This window comes from Hermetia illucens, chromosome 5, assembly GCF_905115235.1.
Source record: "Hermetia illucens chromosome 5, iHerIll2.2.curated.20191125, whole genome shotgun sequence".
Lineage (NCBI taxonomy): Eukaryota > Metazoa > Arthropoda > Insecta > Diptera > Stratiomyidae > Hermetia > Hermetia illucens.
The window spans coordinates 25,142,107-25,162,524 of record NC_051853.1 but is presented as its reverse complement, the minus strand read 5'-3'; the positions used below and the strand labels follow the sequence as shown (position 1 = coordinate 25,162,524).

Sequence of the window (20,418 nt, the reverse complement as noted above, 5' to 3'; positions counted from 1 at the left end):
GAAAAACTGCTTTGGGCAAATAGGTCCTCCACAATCTGCTGTGTAGAATAGACGTGGTCGATGTCAAGAATAATTCCAAGGACTTGTTTTTATTTAATGTTTTCACCAACTTATGAGAGAGACTTACCGCCACGTATTCCGGCGTCGATCAGGGTACTGGTACACTTGGTACAAAACACCCTCTGTCTGGCACAAGAGATAAGTAGCGGTGTCTATGTTAGAAATAGTTTATTACCCGGACAAACCGAAGAACTAGCCATCCCAGTCGTTAATAGTACGGAGACTAAGGTTGAATTAAAAAATATAGTATTACTAACTGACCCGCTTGAGGGTTTCCAGTCTGCAGGAAAGGAGTACTAGAGACAGTGACAATCCTTTAGTTCACCTTGATCAACTATTCACAGTCAATGACCCCCAACAACGCAGAACAAGCAAGGTTGGACCAACTAAGAAACGAGTTGAACTTAGAAGTTGAGTAAAGCGGAGGAAACTTCTATTAAAGAATTATGTAAGGTTAAGTTGTAAGTTAACCTATACAAGGGGCATCATACATCAGATTCCCTTGGTGCAATGTCAGGCACCTATTAACCAAAAACGTTATCGATTGCCGCAGGCATATCGACAGGTTTTAGACGACCAATTGGGCGAAATGCTGGAAAATGAAGTAGTTCAAGTAAAAGCCCGTCGAATTCACCTCTGTTGGTGGTTCCGAATAAATCCGGGCTTGGCGGAGAAAAGGAATGGAGAGTGATGGTCGATTTCCGTAACTAAATGAGAAGACCATAGGGAACTCCTTTCCCTTTCCCCGAATTGAGGACACAGTTGGGACATTCACCGTATTTCTCCACACTGGACTTAGCTAGCGGACACCATCAAGCAGTAGTGGACACTGCTTACATTCTAAAGTTTTTGTTTTCAATTATCAGGCTGCCTTGGCCGTTATCGACTAAAACTATTGGTCTTCGTCTTACAGGTGCATTATTTCATAATAGCGTACCGACAGAAAAGGTATGATATTTTGTAATGAACACGCCTATGTGCTAATCAGGCTCGGGAATATGGGGGGAGGGTACTTAGAACGCTTTGATCCCTCACGTGTCATTATTACAAAATTAACGTGTTTTTTCCGATGCGTGGGTCCGCACCGGATTTTAAAAAGACAATAAACAAAGGAATTCGCGACGGCCTAACAAATAGAAACAGAACACGAGCTAAAATTGAAAAATAAAAACAAGTCGGGAAACCGGAAGCTGGACGCTTCAAGTACGAAAGGTTTTGTGTATTTCTTAGTACGTAGCACGTAATATATTCATATATTATGTGAGAGTATCCACTTTCGGGTGATATTGACATTCATAGTCTTCAATTTTCAAAGAAGCAACAAATTTGAGGTATTATAACTTTGTTAGTAATAGTGCGATTTCCACCAAACTTGGTAAGATCATGCTCTATATTATAGCCTATATCACCGCAAAATTTCCTGGTACTAGGATGAACTTAAGGGGGGGGGGGGGGTTTCTAACCAATTACAAAAAATTGTAGTAATATACTATTATTAACTTTATTTAAGCAGATATTGGCATGGAAGGTATTTCGGAGCCCAGGCACCATATAGTGGCAACCTCCTGATTTTTTTCAGATTTTTCGGTTTGGTAGTTTCTGAGAATGGCCCCCTTAAAGAAGTGATCACTTTCAACCCCCCGCGCTCCCCACCCTTCCAACGAATGTCAAAACTAAGATCGGCTTTGAAAAGTACTAATCGAGACCTTTAATTTGATACCCCACATATTTGATGAAAAAAAATTTTACACCCCCCTTTTGCATGTATGGGGACCCCCCTCCCCTTAAATTCAACGTAAAAGGATGTAATTCACTGTATGCGTGAGCGTTCATAGTTCCCACCTTTCTACCAAATTTGGTGTCAATCGCTATAACCGTCTCCGAGAAAAATGCGTGACGGACGGACAGACAGTAAACCGATATTAATAAGGTTTTGTGTTTACACAAAACCTTAAAAAGGCTCCACCGCGCGCGTAAGTCTCCGGACCCGAGTGCCGCTATCAAGAGGGAGAATCCACGACGGATTACAATCCCGATCATCGTTTCTTCTGCCTCATATCGTGATTGAGGCGCGGCCCCTCCCTCCCTTCACAATATTTGTAATAACCACGAGTGAAGTCTTTAAACAATTGTCCACAAGTCAATTCACAATCCAAAAAACTTCTTCTCGTCCTCCGTCCGTCCAGCTGTTCTTTGTCGCCACAATTCCAAAAAACTTCTTCTCGTTCTCCTTCCGTTCAACTGTTTTTTTTTTCTATTCACAATTCCAAAGGACTTCCTCCTCTCCACCCGCCAGTCCAGCTGTTCTTTTTTACCACAATTCCAAAGAAATTTCTTCTTCTCGACCCGCCAGTCCAGCTGTTCCTTCTCAGAACCGCTCCCCATGCCGCCACTTTGGCCTTAAACTCTCTTGAGTTCATGTTGCTGCAACATGCGCGTACGCTTACGGATGCGGCAAATCATTCGCCTCTGTCAAGATTAATTCGCCCGAATGCATTCAATAATGTGCAATCTGCGGTGATTGCACGTTATGAAATGTATTATTTGAGCAAATTAATTCAAAAAGAGACGAATGAGATTGCGCTCCTGTCGCGAAGCTGCAGTCAGTACAATTTCCTGAAACAGCTGGTTCAAAGATCAGCTGCAAAATAGCCGCAGTGGGCTTCCACTGTCTAATAATTTGTACACATTTAGATAGACAACCACTCCACCATACTCCAGAAAAACACCGCATCTTCAATAAATCCCTAAATGTTTCTTCTTCCAAACATCCTTTTCAACTTCAATCTGTGACTGTCAAGAGTTTAGCAATTCCCTAATTTCTTGCATTTCAGATCGAATGTCCTCTGGAGGAATCCAGTAAATATTTATGTAGAAAACCTATTCCTCTGACAAGATTTACTGCTCCTTTTTCAAGCAAGAGATTGTTTTCCTTCCATCTGAGTTTGTAACTACATGACACGCTAACATACATTATATATAAACAAAATATAACCCAATATCCGCAGCGTCTATCAGCTGAGAAGCCAACCACACCCCATAAAAGGCTTAAATTAAATTAGTGGTTGAAAATTTACAACGTTTATCTTCCTTTACCTTTGTCAAGAAAAAAGGTGTTGTGTCCTTCCTCAGTGTTGCGTCCTTCCTCAGTGTTGCGTCCTTCCTCAGTGTTGCGTCCTTCCTCAGACATTCTCTAAAGTGCCCAAATAAACCGTCGAAAGAAGTCGTAAATATACTATATAACGCTGAAATGGATTTTATGCAACTTTAGACAATATATTTCTTCCTTGTAGTCCCTAATGGCTGATTTCCAAGAAAAATGTGCTCCTTTTGCGTAAAGTGCGTATGGAAAGTATATAATGTTATATCCAACAGTTTACATGTCTCGGTAAATGCATTTTTACTACGTAGACTAGTCGAAAATCGGAATGTTGCGGGCTGAAAGAAAGTTTTCTGTGTGAACTGGGAAGGACTGGTAGATCCTGTCCATCATTTTGTCAATAAAAAGTTTAAATTTTTTTAAAAAGTTCTGAAAACCAAACGAATTTTGGACTACGTAATGGATATCATTCAAAGGACAATAGGGGCGAGGTTTCTCCATCCACTTTTGGCTGTTCCAAGGTCGCTCTTTTTATAGGGGTGGGTCCTTCCGTCATGACCCTGAAAACTCCGGGAGCAAGGCTGAAAAAAATATCTTAGACTTTGAGTTATTAAAGTAGTAATCGATCGATATATGGATTTTCGTAATGATAATGTTATCATTGGCTCCCTAGGAAGGTAGTCCTTTCGTTTCTAAATGTTTGTTTCCTCACTGTATCCTGCAACAAAATAGAGCGTTAAATATCCTAGCAAACTCATGGCTCCTGCCTTACGACACAATAGATATGAACGTTTATACGCTTCCCCCACTACCAACAATTCTAATAAATCCAACAGTTTGTTGTCACTTCCTGAACAGACAAAAAGAAAGAAGAACACACCGCAAACATATTGTCCTGGCAAAAGAGACGACACCCTACAGGGCATGTACTTTATTTTGTTTGTAAGACTTCGGGATGTGCAACCATTGCGAATTTCCCGCACAGGATGAGTTTTTTTTTGTATCTGGGGACAAGGAAAACATACATTGAAAAATTAATGAGGACGAATCAGGAAGGCCCGAGTTGCAAAGTGAAAAAAGAACCCAGAAGGCTCATGGGAGAAAGATAAAATATATGAATTTCAGTCCCGTTTTGGACACAATCGAATTTAGTGAATAATAGATTGGCAATATAATTGCTGATTTATTTCCATCGGTTCAGTTCAAAGGTGGCAGATTACAAGTACAACCGAGTTCAAAGGTTAACACTGCAAACTCGCTTTCGGGAAATCTACCGGAAGAGACCGGTTACCTAATTAAATCTAATCTGAAACCCGAACATGTTACTATAATGTTGCTTTAATAAGATATGAAATAAGACTAACGTAAACAGTTTACGCACAACAGAAACTGAATTCCATAAACATAAAATTTAATAGCCAACAAAAACTGGCCCCTAATTACCTCAACGAGAGCTTTTGGTTATTATTTATTGCTCATAATTTACAACAGACAATTTTTGGTAGTTTTAAGTGAACCAATACCAACGAGAATCCACCATGACTAATTTCCACAGATATCATACTACGTGCTGTTGCTTCTTCACATCAAAGACGTTACGCAATGAATTATTCAATGAGAGTATCACTCTGTCGGTTTTTGATAGTCCAATCCCGCTTTTCTTATGCTCATATCGTTTCGTCGTGACCTTGCCTCATTTTTCTGTGTAATCCATTCTGATTAGACAATTAGCATTTCGGATTATTAACTAGAGCCGACAAGACCTTAAAGTACTACTACCAAATACGCTTTAATGGCCCATCTTCCTAATAGCTCTGTAATGGTCGTTTCGGGCCGAATTAGCTGATATTATGTATGACCTAAGCAAACAGGCTAGAACACCAGTAGGTAAACACTTCAAACTCATAAAAAATCATAAAAGATACAATCATTTCATCGTCAATAGCAAATTGCAAATAATTAACTAAACCAAAATCCACCTGTCGTAATTTTTATTTGAGGAGATATATCAATAGATATAAAAAAAAGTCGCATTGTTGCAAATACTCGTAGCGACTCCAAAGGGTGACTTGCTAAAATTTTTCTTGGATTTTATCTTTTGACCAAACTAACTTATCAACAACACACAATAATACTTTTGCTCCTACTTTTCGAAGAATTGCCATGTTTCCCACAAAAAAACAACCGATCAAGGGTTATTGTTTCTACTAATCTCCCAAAAAAGCTGTAGATGTACTTAGATGTCTAGTTTTGCCAGAGGAGAGACAGGGAGCTATGAACGTCAGCCATGAAGCTTTTTGGCGAAGATGGCCCAAAATCAGACTGAAAAGGAGGAGAGAAGACGTATTGTGATCTGAAATGGATGAATAGATTTGAGTAGATTAATTAAAGCCACTTCAATAGCTTGTATGCGTCAATATCTTTAAGATACAAATGACATTCACGGGAAGCATACGACTAAAGGGGAATCCCTAAAGGTAGCATTGCAATCGTAATATCTTTTTTTTTTATGGATGCAGGTGGAAATCTCAGGAAGATTCTGCTGCATCAGGTTGCACCAGTGTGCGAGATTCGCACCCTCTAAAACCACCCCCACTCTTCCGCCCCTCCTCGCGGGACCACCGTGAAGTATTACTTCGCGGGGGAGGCTCTGGTTCGCTACACCAGCTCGTCCATGTGGCGTCTCCGTCACGCCGCCTTCCGAGCTCGATCCAACTCCAGGATGTCTGCACCACGGCTACTGCTTCATTTACGCATCTCTTCCACCAGGTTGGAGGGCTCGATGTCCGCTCCCAAGATGCAGTTCAACCTCCTTTTCTGCTACAGAAATCTGCGACAATGAAACATAACGTGCTCCGGGTCCTCGGGTGTAGCACCGCCTTCAGGACAGTTGGGAGACTCGTCCAACTCGAAGCGATGCGAGTACTTCCTATAGCCACCGTGTCCCCTAAGGAACTGTGTCAGGTGGTAATTCAATTCTCCGTGCTTTCGCTCGACCCATTTCTCGATACACGGGATCAATGTATGGATCCACCGACTCTTGTCGGAGTTTCCCACCGTTATTGCCACTTGCCACACAATTCTCTCTTGATGGCTTTTGGGAAATCCGAATTCACCTCGGCTGGATTTGCCTTCCGTTTTTCGTAAAGCCGGTGTACCTCGCCCGCTAGAAGATCTATAGGGATCATTCCCGCGATGACACATACTGCCTCCGTCGACGCCGTCCTAAAGGCGCTGCACACCCTTAGCGCAATCAGCCGGTATGCCGAACTTATCTTCCTCCGGTTTATAGCGTGGTTCAACGCTCCCGCCCAGACAGGGACCGCGTATAGCAGGATCGACTTCACCACTCCCGCGATGAGTAGCCCGCGACTATACTTCGGCCCTCCCACGTTAGGCATCATCCTTGCAAGGGATGAACTATCATTTGCTACCTTGTCCCGCGCATAATCCAAGTGTCCCTTGAAACTCAGTTTGGCATCGATCATCACCCCCAGGTATTTGACAATTGATTTTGAAATGACCTCACCATTACCAACCCGGATATTAACCGTGTTGTTCTTCCTGCGGTTGGTAATGAGGACCTCCTCCGTCCTTTCGTCCGCCAAGTTTAGCTTGGCTATTCGTAACCATGATGGTATGAATTGCTTCATTTGCATAAAGCTGCACATCTTCGGGATGCTTTGCAATTGTAACTACCGCCAAGTCGTCCGCAAAACCAATCAGCGCTCTGAAAGACCACCCGCAAGCTCAATGAACGGGAGCAGCCTGTTGTATATCGCCTTCTTCAACATCTTCACCAGCCACCATACCACGATACCATTAGAGCGTGGAAAGGCCAATCACACGGTCATGCGTCTATCTGGAAATTCCTTGACAAACATCCGGTAGCTCTAATGCCAGCCGATCGTATGGTTTCCAGATTCGTCATTGAAAAGACATACACTGTCAAAGACATACTGTCGTAATCACCAAAAGAGAAAAATTGTCGATAAATGGTCAGATTACAGACTTAATAATCTTCACCGACGGGTCAGTTATGGAGGGCGGATCGGACGCAGGGGTGTTCTCGGAGAATTCGATTATGGAACTGGCCCGACCCCTCGGAAAAATGACGACCATATTCCAGGCGGAGATATATGCCATTTCATTGGGAGCAGAAGAATGTCTGCGATAAAAATGGAGGGGTCGCACCATTCGAATCTGTTCCGACAGTCAGGCGGCATTATCAGCACTGAACAGCAACAACATATCAAGCCAGTTGAAGTGGAGCGTAGGCGGGAAGCCATTGAATAGGCGATTACGGGGGTAGTACAATGGGCCTAACAATGGCCTGAATGCTCGGAGCTGTGGCTCCCCCCAGTAAACTAAACTAACTCCAGCGCTGTGAACTTTATAAAATAACGCTAGAATTGCGAAACTTTGATGCCTTAACCTCCTCGAGCTTCAGCATAGTATTGCTATCACAATATGAAACCTGATTGCCACGTCAGAGTCTAGCCATATCGTCTCCAGATCTCTAAAGAAAACCCACCTGAGTTTTTTTTTCAAAATGGGATAAAACCGTTATTATTTCGCTGAACTCCTGCAATTTCTGAAGATATACTGTTACACACCCATTTTTCTCAAACCCTTTTGGCAGTGAAGGGATAGGTGGCAAATTCTAAACAACCGTCGAGACTCTATAGCCCATTTTAATTCTTATCCTTCAGAATATCCTTCCTGCAAACATCTCGACCTATCAATCGCGCCCTCCAATTTCGAAATTCAAGCAGTGCTATCTTCGTCAACAGAATCTCCCCGGCACTTTTGGAGTTTCCCCACTGGTTTTCGTCTTTTTGTTTTCCCTTCGAATATCCTTTCAGGTATCTGAGTGTCGTTCGTATATTGAAGGTAGCGAACTCATTCCGGCTCCCAAAGTTCAGTTGTTTTGAACGGAAGAAGGGGTCGTCAAATATTTGATACAATTTATTGTTGTATCTGAATCGTCATTGGTCGTCCTCACGTTTAGCTCCTATTATTCTCCTCAGGACCGTCCTCTGGTATTAACCAGTTTTTCGGAAGTTTGCGTTTCACATCGGAGAATAGCACAGGTCGTATTATCGCTTTGTATGCTCGGAGTTTTGCTTTCTGCACTATGCAACTGGCTTTTAAAATCAGCAGGAATGAATAGAAGGCTCGGTTTGCGTGCTGAATTCGTCCCTTTATTTATTTATTTCTTTCGTCAGTTGTAAACCTAATTTGTCTATATTTTCCAAGTCATACTCGTTATTCGTTATATTTTGTCTAGTGAGCATCATTTTACTCCTTTGCCCTTTTTCTGTCGTGTCCATAGCCAACTTTCGTATAACCTTTTCCAGTGCCAGATAGGTTGCAAATTTTAGACAGTTGTCAAGGCTCTGCAGCCCATTTCGGGCCTTGGCCTTCAGGATGTCCTTTCTTCCACTATCTCGATTCATTGAACAGCCTCCAATTTCAAAATGCGAGCAGTGATGCGCTGTCTTTGTCACCAGAATCTCCCCGCCTTTTTGGGGTTTTTCTACCGATCTTTGTCCTTCTGTTCTTCATTTGAATAATAATTTAGGTATCCGAATTTCTTCCATGCGTTGAGCGTGGCCAACCCATTGCAGCTTCCGAAGTTTGATTATTTTGGAGACATCAAATATTTGATAGAACTCATGGCTGTATCTGATATTTGATTTGACATTGGTCGTCTTCTCATTTAGTTCCTAATATCCAGCTCAGGACCATCATCTGGTATCACCAGTTTTTCGGAAGTTTATGTTAGGGTTCATTTTTCACATCCGTAGCATAGCACAAGTTATTTTGTTTGAGGATTGAGGGAGTTCTAAGTGCGCATTTAGTTGATGTCAGACCAGACCAATTAGATTCGTCCGATTTCAACTAGATACGGATTTAGGACTTCCTCAATCCCTCTCCTTTTTCTTGTCAAGCGCTTCCTGGCATTCATCATGAAACCAATCATTTCTTCGGCACCAGGAGTCATAAGCAGCACTTTTTCTAGTGTGGTTTTAATAGCACATTTTAGGTCATACCAGATGTCATTTATAGTTTTGTCCGTGGAATTCTGGAGGATAGGACGTAATAGATCTTCCAGGGTTGCGTTGTGCTTCTCTACCATTAAATAATTTTTTTAGTTTTTCGACTGCAAATTTTTAAAGTGGGCTTGTTTTTCTTCCGCGCATTTTTAAGATTCGGTACCTGTAAACGCTTTTTACCATGTAGTGGTCGAAGTGACAATTTGCTCCCCGATATGAAGTCATGTCAAGGATTCTGAATGACCATCTTATAGTGATCAGGACGTTATATATCTAGTTGTGTGAATGCGCTTGTGTGGGAAGCATTTAAGCAGCAGACGCCGCGCAAGGCTTTTGGGAACAGCGAAAGAAGAAATCGTTGTATGAGTTATTTGGCGCACGCATATTAGCACCGAAATAGTTCAAATTCCTCATATTGATCGAATTTCGTAGAGCGGCATACTAAAATAGTTACTAAAGGGACTCACGCAAGTAAAGTGACCTAAAGGAGAACTTCGTACACACTGGAAAGACTCAGTCGACAAGGACACTGGAACGTTTCTAGTTTGTTACATGAGTTGACCCTATTGCTGGATTAAGAAAATTTGAAAGTCGGTATCCTGGAATTCAAGGCTTGTCCGCCATTGAAGAAAGAAGCAGTAACAGATGAACGGTAGGAAGAAATACTAACCAAAAAAGAAGATAATTCTATATGCTTGGACGGTGATAAATCCTGCTAAATATAATTCTTCTTGGGGTGAATATGACTACTAGACCAAGAAGAATAAATGTGGAAATCAGCAGAGGAAAGCCAATAAGATATCCAAACAGCAGGAAAGTGGTGAAGTGTTAAGCGACGATTATTTTCAAGCTAATAAGACAAGGCAAAAGTTCAGTTTTATTCAAATTGATTGACACTGACAGAAACACGAAGGGGTCCTGATGTGCCCTACTTCGGACTTTACTTTTCAGATCGTCGTACAGCAGTTGGGCCCGCGCACGAGCTCTTCTGGCACTAAGTGTTATCGTAGAGCATACCAGATGAGTTCGTGTGGCACACAGTGAAAAACTTTCTCTAGGTCTAGAAATGCAATGTAAAGAGAGTGTTACTTCTCGCGATATTTCTCCATAAGTAACCGCGCAACATGTATTGCGTCAGCAGTTCCGCAGTTTTCGACAAATCCGCCTTGATTCACGGTTATTTCAACGATTTTGCGACATTCGAAGTTTATGCTTATTAAAACGAAGGATGGTTTGTGTTCCTGAAATAAAATTTATACTATTTTACGGATGCGAATTTTGGAATCTATTTAAAACCTTTGGAAAGCTATTTAGGACTTTTGAAAATAAGGTCGTAGAAATCCTGAAAACAGAGAGTGAGGCCAATAGGTGGCGAATCTCATATATACTAACAGATTTTTCAACAGACCAGTAATATTCATCGAAATAACATTAACTCAAAAATATGAATGTTGAGGCATAAATTTCACCTTTGATTTCGCTATATAATATATTAATGCTATTATAGTACTCCATGATACCAGGATTAGACACAGGATTTTCGACAGAATGGCATATAATTGTCGAAAAAGTCGACCCTCAACATCTTTTTATAATTTCCACTTTTCCCCGAAATATACTTCATCTGTGTCCAGGTCTCTCCAAGAAGCCCACAATCCTGTTGTACTCTTCTGTGCCATTTGTTTCTTGGCAATCAACTCGTTAGTCACTTTCGGATAGTAAATTTAATTACATAGCAGAGAGTGTTTTTTTTTTCTTAGTGTGTGATTCATCCACTACCCCTTCTTTCTTCTACCGGTACCGTACATCAATGTAAATCTTTTTAAAGATTGAGTCGGATCAGAGTACACATGGCGAAAATAGGTGTTAACAAAGGATTTGAGCCTTCGAACTTTCAATGAGGCAAACGATAAGCCTTCAGCAGCAGAATAGCACAAAGCCAAATTCAAACATCCCTGGTTACCGGGATTCAAACCCGTGGAAGGCTCAACCAACTCAACCATCGACAACCATCAAGTATCTGCGATCCCGATTTTAGAAAGAAGAATAAAAGCTTAGCACTGGTAATGCATCTAGTATCATCTGAAACAGCCCTACCAACATGTACATATTGATCGACGCTTCCGATGTTCTGTCAATTAATGCAAATAGGAAACGTGATGAAAAGTCAGACTTCATTTTGTTCATATTTATCTTCAGGTCACGATGCTGTCAAAAACAAGCTCCCAAGTCATGAGAGTGCGGGTTTAGGTAGCCACAGTCCGACACCAGATTTGCGTCTGCTGCAAAAGAGAGCAGAGCACTCTCCAAAATCTGATTATTTCCCTTTGTTTAGATCTAGAATATCGCCAGAATTCTCCTCAATCCCGAGGAACGTGTACACATTCCAGAAATCAATCAGAAACCGTTTTTTGATAACTAAAGGTCGTAGCCGTGAGAACAGTCTATTCCTTTGAGTCACCTTTTACAAAAAACACGGAGTGTGTATTCTTAAACCCCAGCCCAATAGGCTATCCAAATGCGTTGCCCGATTATTCAGGCCTTTGCGTTTGGAGCATCTGAGTTCCTTCAGTTCGGAATCTACGTCGTTATTTCTAATACTTTGACTTCGTCGTTGAATTCGCTATCCACATATGTTAAGGCTGGTATTTCCTACCACCAACACTAGACACTTGAGCTTATGTAATTTTTAAGACATGTAGTGAACATGCATGAAAAAATAGCAACTTTGACATGTTTTTGACAACCAACCCCCGGGAGATCATTTTCCGATCCTCCACTCTTATCTCATCACATATTTCTTAGAAGTTGATGTGTCTCTAATATGATATACACCTTAAATTGACTTCATCACGTAATATCCTTTTTGATTAAGACCTTCGGAATTAAGACCGCTGATAAAGCTATGTAGTCAAATAAAGGACTTATCTCATAATTGTCAGGCAATGTTTTTTTCTAACTTTGTGCAAATTTATGCTCTTCACGGAATGAAAAATTCCAGAAAACACTCCAAAGGTCAAATTTTCCTGATTCCTTTGTTTTCAATTATCACATAAGCTTCTGCTGATAACCTTCCAAAAATGGTCCCGGACGCCATATTTGACAATACATAGATTTGCCATCATTAATTATTTTTCACTTGATATAGGATTGCAAGATGGTCCCAACTACATACCAAGCAACCCTTCGTCCTTTTGTACCACTAAGTAGCTTTGTTTAGTCTGAACTACGAGTACTCTCTGGCTCGTCATTTTGAAGAAGGAAGCAAAGTCAATATTGATTCCACTGCAATGAAACGTCTATCATTCAAGGAAATAATGGCTTCCTATCACATTCTCGGGAATTCATAAGTTCCTCTAGGAATCCTACAATATGTTCTTGTTGAGCTTGAAATTTATTTTCATTGTTCACACTGGAGCAAAACTTGCTTCAAAGTCTTCCTGTTTTATTAGACATACAAACATTTTATGTACGTATGAACGCATATGTTAGCATGTACAATGCAAATTCCTTAAATTTATTTCTTTTCTTATCTATTCAAAGAGAAAGTAAAACATTTTATGCAGAACATCTCTCATAAAGTGATCCTTTCGCTTGTAAGACGTTACGTCCATGAACTTTTGATAAATACCCTTAGTGCTATTGGGACGACGTTATCCCTTTTTCGAGGAACATGTAAGGAACTTTGTTCGGTATACAATGGGAGATAACTTTTATAATTTGAAATTTTTTTACGTAATGTTGATGTTTTCTTTCGCTGGAATTTGGGATAATTGACAAATTATATTGTAAGTTTAAGGGTCAGTTTGGATATCCTTTGGTGTTATCGGGACTCCTAATAGGAGCTTCGTAACCGGCATCATATAAGGTTTGAATGGCATAATTTTTAAGGGTTGCATCGTTGAGTAAATTTCATATTACAATTCAGATTACAGCTTGAATTCGCTAGTCCAGATCGGATCGTTATCACTTCCTAACTAATAATAACTAATGGAAAAATTTCAATTACATGATCAAATTCGCTAGCCCTTTTGCACTTAGAACTTTGTCACTATTATCTTTGGAAACCAAGGCCTGCCCTACGTCAAATCCACACTACAATGTCAAGTTTGTTTATTAGCTTTTGAGTATTGACCCCAAGTTATCTCTGCAACTTGTTTGCAGCTCTCAATTGATAATTATGCAATGAGCCAGACACTTAGAGCTAAGAAAACCAAAAATCTTTGCTTTGTTTTTCTCACCAAGCGAATCGCTTTGGCGTCCTAATTAGGCCTTAAAAATCCTGAAACCGTAGAGCGAAACATATTTAGGACCATCAAATCTGAAACATATAATTCGATCCAATATACTCCTCACTAAAATACGCAGTCTGAACGGCATTTTCCAAGCAATCCATATTAATTTCGCATATTCAGGGAACACACTGTATACTTGCCAGTTGCTCTGACAAATTACCCCGATAATCGGCATCTTATCACGCCAAACCAGCCAATAAATATTTTTCGATATCAAAAAGTCTACCCACTAAAAATTTAAAATTCAATGTCCATTGAGCAACGGAGCACGAACTCTGTTATCGTGGTAGCTTAAAATATTGAAATGACATAGCATGCAAAATTTAGTAGCCAATAAATCATGAAATAACTCGGTATCACCTTCTGTATTGTATCTGGAAGATACACACCATCTCTCTCGTCGATTTATAGTAAACGCGCACCAGATAGTAACTCCTGCTCTATATTTGTTGCTACAATAATCCTAGTTCGTTAGAGGGTAAAATTGCAACCCCTGCAATAGCATATTGTTCTCGGTAACCTAATATAATCCGTCACTGTGCTAGTCCATCCATCTATCCACTAGGGGTGAAGTTCCCACGAAACTGGGTGAGAAATTAGGTCACAAAGGCAGTAATAGCCTGTTGCACTTTTCCCGATCCCGGTGCAAGAATTAGGGCAAACTTCTCTATTCACTTGTTGGGGGTTGCGAAGCTTGGCTCCAGGAGCTTTTGCTTACGTTACTTCCTGTTTTCGTTTCACTCAGGATCCACTATTTTCATCATTATCTCCGCTTAACACTAACATTTACAAATCACCACGGAAAATCTGACCCCTTTAATTTTTCCTTCTTCATAACAAATTTTCACTCAAGAATTTTTCCATTCTGAAAATTTCGATTTCATTCAATATTTTCCAGTAAAAAATATTTTCTTTTCTATTCCAAAGTTCGCGATGTAAACACAAAAATACGCACACACTCAAAACAGACCACTACAGAAGAACAACAGGTGTCTGGTCTCGCTATTGTGCTTGTGTATGTAAGAGGGAAAAATAACCGCCAAAAGTATTTCAAACGAACTTCCTTGGGGCGTTAGGTCTTCACGTGCCAACCGTTTACGATAAACTGAAACTGAAACTAAAACTGATTGAAGCAGCAAAACAGGGAAAACGATTTTCCCAAAAAGCTCTTGCATTAGAGACGATTTTTCGCATTTTCCCAAGCTGAAATTATATCGTTTGGTTCTGTGTGCTGTTCGCACTGGCAAGTCTCGCACACATGTTCCTACACATCGAAAGACTCCAACAGTCAATAACATGTGCTTTTGTTGTTGGCTTGATTCTGGGCTAGGTTAACCAGCCAAGTGTTAACAGTCAGTTTACAGACTATTTCTTATCAGCCCCACTGTGAACCATAACAACTCTCAGATACGTGTTGTATCTTTCTCAGAAAGCTTTCGGTCGTTGTGGGTTCTCTTTACTTGTTTACAATGCCCGCTTTTCGGTGATACTTTCCACCTGGGATTTGTTTATGCTATTTGAGGTTTTTGAGGCTAACTATGAAACTATTGGGGAAAGCAAGATAACTGAGTGTATTTCCGGAAACCCACTAATATCCGTTTGAGAAATAGAAGGAAATACTCGTATACCAGAGGTCAAAGCCGACCCGAAATTTAAACACTTCTTTTGCTAATCATTGTCATCATAATATATTCTATCAATTCAATCCGGTAGTGCTGCATTTTTTCTTCCTTAAGTTCAGATATGTTCTCTATGTTAACGTTAAATCTCTCTACTCTCTCTTGTCAGCGGACGTGACTCGACTCCGTTGTTGACACAAAACTGTCATTCCTGACATTTTATTCGCCCCAGTCTCATGTCAGTCCGTCAACTGTTTCTGCGGCCATTGAATGCAGCGGTGGAGGCGAATTCATGTTGGCGCCTGGGTTGGCGCCTCCGATGTGCCGCCACATCACTCCGCCCCCAGCTGAAACCGCGCGGATTCAGCGAAGCAAAACGTCCGCTTGATCCGAAGGGTGGTCAAAGGGTAATATAGGCCCCAGAGCGAAACGTGGATTGGTACCCACGATGGAGCATAAAACCTGGGAAACGCCTGCTGGACTAACACCAACAGCTCTACTACCAAACCCTACCTCCACCTCCGCGTGGTGACTGCTGGGAGCTCTTTCCTAACGAAAAGCTGCAGACAGAAAAGGATGAAGGCCAGTCTCCCGCGCTTAAAGACGGGACAAATTGGACCAACTGGTCCTCCAGGTTGGGGTTTGGGTAGGACTAACAACCCTACAAGGAAAACTAACGTTACGAAGCCACGGAAGGAGCCTTGGCCTGGATAGATTTTACAACGGCAAACCCGGCAACGAAAAAGGAATAATGATTTGCGCATTTTCTCATGGAACGTGCGCTCCCTATACAGAGATGGACCTGCCAAGCAGCTAACCGATACTCTGTCCCAATATAGGGTTGATGTAACAGCATTTCAGGGGATGCGTTGGACAGGGACCGGCGTCCTGGAGAAGAGCCGCGACACCATATATTATAACGGCCATCCAATAAACTATGTGCTCGGAGTAGTCAACCAAAAAAAGAAACCTGCTGTTATCGGCTTTGGAAACATAAACGAACACTCTACGCTTGCGAAGCAAATTTAGAAATATAAGCATCATTAACGTTTACACCCCTGTGTGTATGTGTGTGTGTGTATGGTGGGGGAGAAGCTACAGCTTCTGAGCACTCAGGCCGTGTTGGCCCATTGTACTCGCCTCCCCCGTCTAACGGAATATTCCGGATTCGTTAACGTATCGCAGGATTTCCGTCAGTGAATGTGATGCTACCCGTCGCAATTGGAGGACATCGGCACCAAAGATCTGATGCCTGATGCGTCCATAGGCGGGGCATTCACATAGGAAATGCTCCGTGGATTCCGCTTGCTCATTACAGGAGGGACACGTATCATCTTCGGTAATTCCTATTCTGAACATATGCCCAGCTAGTGAATTATGGCCTGTCAGAATGCCCACAATACACCTGAAAGTCCTCCTGCTTTTCGATAGGATAAACTTTGCGGTACGTATGTTGGGTTCTGGCAGGAAAAGTTTGGTGTGTCGAACAGCATTTAAGCTCTGCCACCTGTCATTATGGGAAACTTGTTCCCAGTTCTTGAAAACAGATTTAGCCAATGCTACTGATACCCCAATTGCTGGCTCCGGTCCCGGCATAGGGGAGATTGACCCCTCTTTCGCTAAAGCGTCCGAGATTTCATTTCCCTCTATGCCACAGTGACCAGGTACCCAGAGTAGTTCCACCGTATTGAATCTAGACATAGAGTTCAAACGGTTTCTGCATTCCTGAACGATTTTCGAGGTGATCAAAGGACTGCTCAATGCCCTCAGTGTAGCTTGACTGTCACTGCAGCCTGCCCTTCAACCGCTCGCCAATCACCCAGTTTGCCACCCTTAGGGTCGCATAAACTTCGGCTTGAAAAACCGGCGCATATTGTCCCAAAGGAAAAGCCCACTTCTCGTTTTTATTCGAGAGGTAGACTCCGGCTCCAGAACCCTCTTCTGTTTTTGAGCCATCGGTGTAGAAGACTTCCGTATATCCCGCCACGCATTCCTCTGGGTCTTCCCAGTCCTCTCTACGCTTCAGGGTAACTACATATCTTCTACCAAACAGATGTATGGGGACACGAGAATCGGAAGGCATTGTAAGAACTGAATTCAGTCCTCCCAGTAACTCTTCCAATGCTCTGTGCCCCCCACATCCGTTGTTTTCCCATAGATCTAATCGAATTAGCCTATGAGCTGCTCTCATTGCAGTGCTTTGAATAAATATATCCAGGGGCTGCAAATTGAGTAGTGCATTCAGAGCTGCGCCGGATGTCATGCTCATGGCACCAGTGATACCCAGACAAACAGTTCTTTGCAGTGCGGCTAGTTTACTGTGAAAACCTTTTTGTCTCACCTTAACCCACCACACTACGGATGCATGCAACGTATATCCACATTACCACATGAGGCCTGAGTTCCCATGTCGAGGCAAAGGTCCGTCTGCACAGCCCATAAGCTGTGAGAGCTCGTTTCATCTTTACCTCTACATGTTTGTTCCAAAGAAGTTTTTTGTCTAGAGTGACCCCCAGATATTTCACTTCTTCGGAGAGTTGAAGGGTAGTACCCCTTATCTCAGGGAGACAAAGTCCATCCAGTTTTCTCCTTTTTGTGAATAAAACCATTGTGTTTTATTTGGATTAACTGACAAACCATGTCTAAGGCATCAGCTGTCTATCAAATCAACGGCACGCTGTATATTCCTGAGTTCCTGAAATTTAACCAGTCTTCGTTCTTGTTACTTTTGCAAGCAGGATTTAGAAGTCGCCTGGTTGATTTCCTGAGTTTTTGCAGTTCTCGGTTCCACCAGGGAACCGTTTTACCGCTTTGGCCTCAGGAAATAGGACAAGCCTCTTCATAGCACTCTAAAAGTGTGCAGTTCAGAGTTTTCAATTCATCTTCCAGCACCAAAGGAGTCCTTAGTCGCCTAGGGAACTGTACGTTATTGCCAAGAAGTTCATTGAACTTTGCCCAATCCGTTTTCCTAGGGTTCCGTCTTTGTACTGCAGACTGTTCGCCCGCAATAATCAGATTGAATTCTAGATATCGGTGATCTGACAGTGAGACCTCGTCTAGCACTCGCCAGTGTGTAATCAACTCTAGCAATTTTGAGGTACAGATTGTTAGGTCAATTCCTTCGCTTCTTCTCGGTCCCACGAACGTAGGGGCGCACCCTACGTTTGCAGTCATAAGACCAGCTGAAGTGATGAAATCAAATAGCTTCTCTCCTCTTGGATTGCATTTGCTACTGCCCCAACAAATATGTTGAGCATTCGCATCGCAACCTATTAAGAGTTCGAGACCACTTGATTCTGCATACTCCACCAGATCCCTAAGTTCTTGCATCGGTGGAGGATACAAAGAATCATAGGGTAAATAAGCGGAGGCAACTATGATGTTTGCATCCTCTTTAACTTAGCCCTGGAAAAAGTGAGTCGTGATGCTGATGTTCATCCGAAAGGCACCATCCTCCTCAAGTCCACCCAACTACTGGCTTATGCTGACGATATCAACATTATTGTAAAAACAACCCAAGATGTACACTTTACCTTCATCCAGAACGAGCAAATGACGTAAAATCTTCGGCTGCACATTAATAAAGGCAAGACGAAGTACATGGTGGCAATGTCAGCATCAAAGAAGCGACAATATCAAATCTAGCTGGTCAAATGAGAACATTAAAGATAGGAGACTACAATTTTGTGACCGTTGATAATTTCTCCTATCAGCTACGACGATGAAATTCGCGCACGGTTGTTGACTACGAACAGAGCCTATTTCAGCTTGGGGGACCTTTGAACCTAAGTGCAAGAAAAATTGTGCACTCTTAGTTGCCTTTAAGAGAAGAATCCTCGGAAGAATTGTTGGCCGTCTGCATGAGCGTAGACGATTTCGAAACCTCTATAACGATGAAATTTATGAGCTAGACCACGACCGGCTTGTTGTGGATAAAACCCGACTAAATAGGTTAAGGTGGGCGGGACGCTTAATCTACCCAGAAAGTTTATAAGGGCAACATCTATTACAGAAAAAGGAGACGAGGAAGATCCTGCCTGAGATGGAATCGAATTGGTGGACCTCGGCGCAAACACGGGATGTCTGGAGTTCCTTAGTAGTCCAGGCCTAGATCGGATGCCTATTGCTGCACCATTGATGGTGATGATGATTTTAATATCATAATAAAGTTTAATTTGCCAAAAGAGAGAGCAAAAAGAAGATATGTTAGACGAAAAGCAAGATCCCTCTTTTCTAACGCCGCTGCTTGAATGCGGGAGGAGTGACAGAACAAGAGGGAGTCCCCCTTTGTAACCATTTCGGGACCCAAAAGGGAAGTTTTTATTACACTGGTCCGGAAAACAAAAGCTGTCGGAAAAATAACAATTTCAATACCGTACACCGCATTACGAAAAAAAGTTGTATGTTGTCGCAAATCTTTCGATGGTGTGATGAGGGGCGGTAACTGACGACTTTCCATCCACATCGACGAGTACCTTAAAAACAGAGCAAACATTTCGCCACAGTTCTCAACCGTATAACATCTGGCGAGATGGCTAATTACCATAATATGCGGATACGAACTGGTCCTCCATACAAAACTGAAACCAACTGGGGCATCAGTGTGCTCAAACTGGGTAAAGCCGCTGGGCTTGACGGTCTCCCCTTCTCGAACTAATCATCACAACTCCTGTTCTTTCAGCAGAGCGGTTTCTGTCAATTATCTCGAAGATTCCGGCAAAAGGCATCCGTCTTAAGTGCGGCCTTGCGTGCCATTAAAGAATATCTCAAACGCTTGATCGACAGAGAGCAGCCTGATTTTCACTCTGGATCCTCCCACATTGACCCCATTAATACTTTGCGGATCATTTTAGCAATGTCCTCCGTTAAGTTTATTGATTCGAGAAGGCTTTTGACAACGTGAAAAAGGATTTCAGAGGAATTTGCATTCGACAAGATTGAAGTCTATCACGTTCTGCATGTTGCCTTGTCCGCGGGACGTGAAGGCCACCATAACATGATGTCAGATTGTCCTTTTACCGAGGCAGGAGCCCTGGCCAAATAGCTTTGGATTTGGAAAAAGGGGCAAACAAGGTCGAAGTAAACAAGATCGTGATTCTCATTCTGACTGGTTGTCGTACACTTCCTATTTGTCTATTAAGACAGTTAAATCCGTCCTTCTCAATACCAATATTACGCGGACGTTGTACTGTACCAATGTCCTCTCTATGCTTCTATATCGGCGTAGCACTTGGAAAGTGATCACCAGTTACTTGAAAGCTCCAAACTTCCACCAAATCATGTTT

At 42.0% G+C, this 20,418-nt stretch overlaps 2 protein-coding genes across 2 annotated transcripts in view; one reads left to right on the top strand and one right to left on the bottom strand.

Annotated features, from left to right (window-relative positions):
- LOC119656484 (alpha-2 adrenergic receptor) overlaps positions 1–14,623 on the bottom strand; it is a 152,170-nt gene extending 137,547 nt beyond the window's left edge. Inside the window, exon 1 of the mRNA XM_038062808.1 lies at positions 13,875–14,623. The gene's annotated coding sequence lies outside the window, so the exon portion shown is untranslated. The remainder of the gene's footprint in view (positions 1–13,874) is intronic.
- Positions 1–20,418, top strand: part of LOC119656483 (serine/threonine-protein kinase Smg1) — a 252,671-nt gene that overhangs the window by 176,948 nt on the left and 55,305 nt on the right. The gene's annotated exons all lie outside the window — the stretch shown is intronic.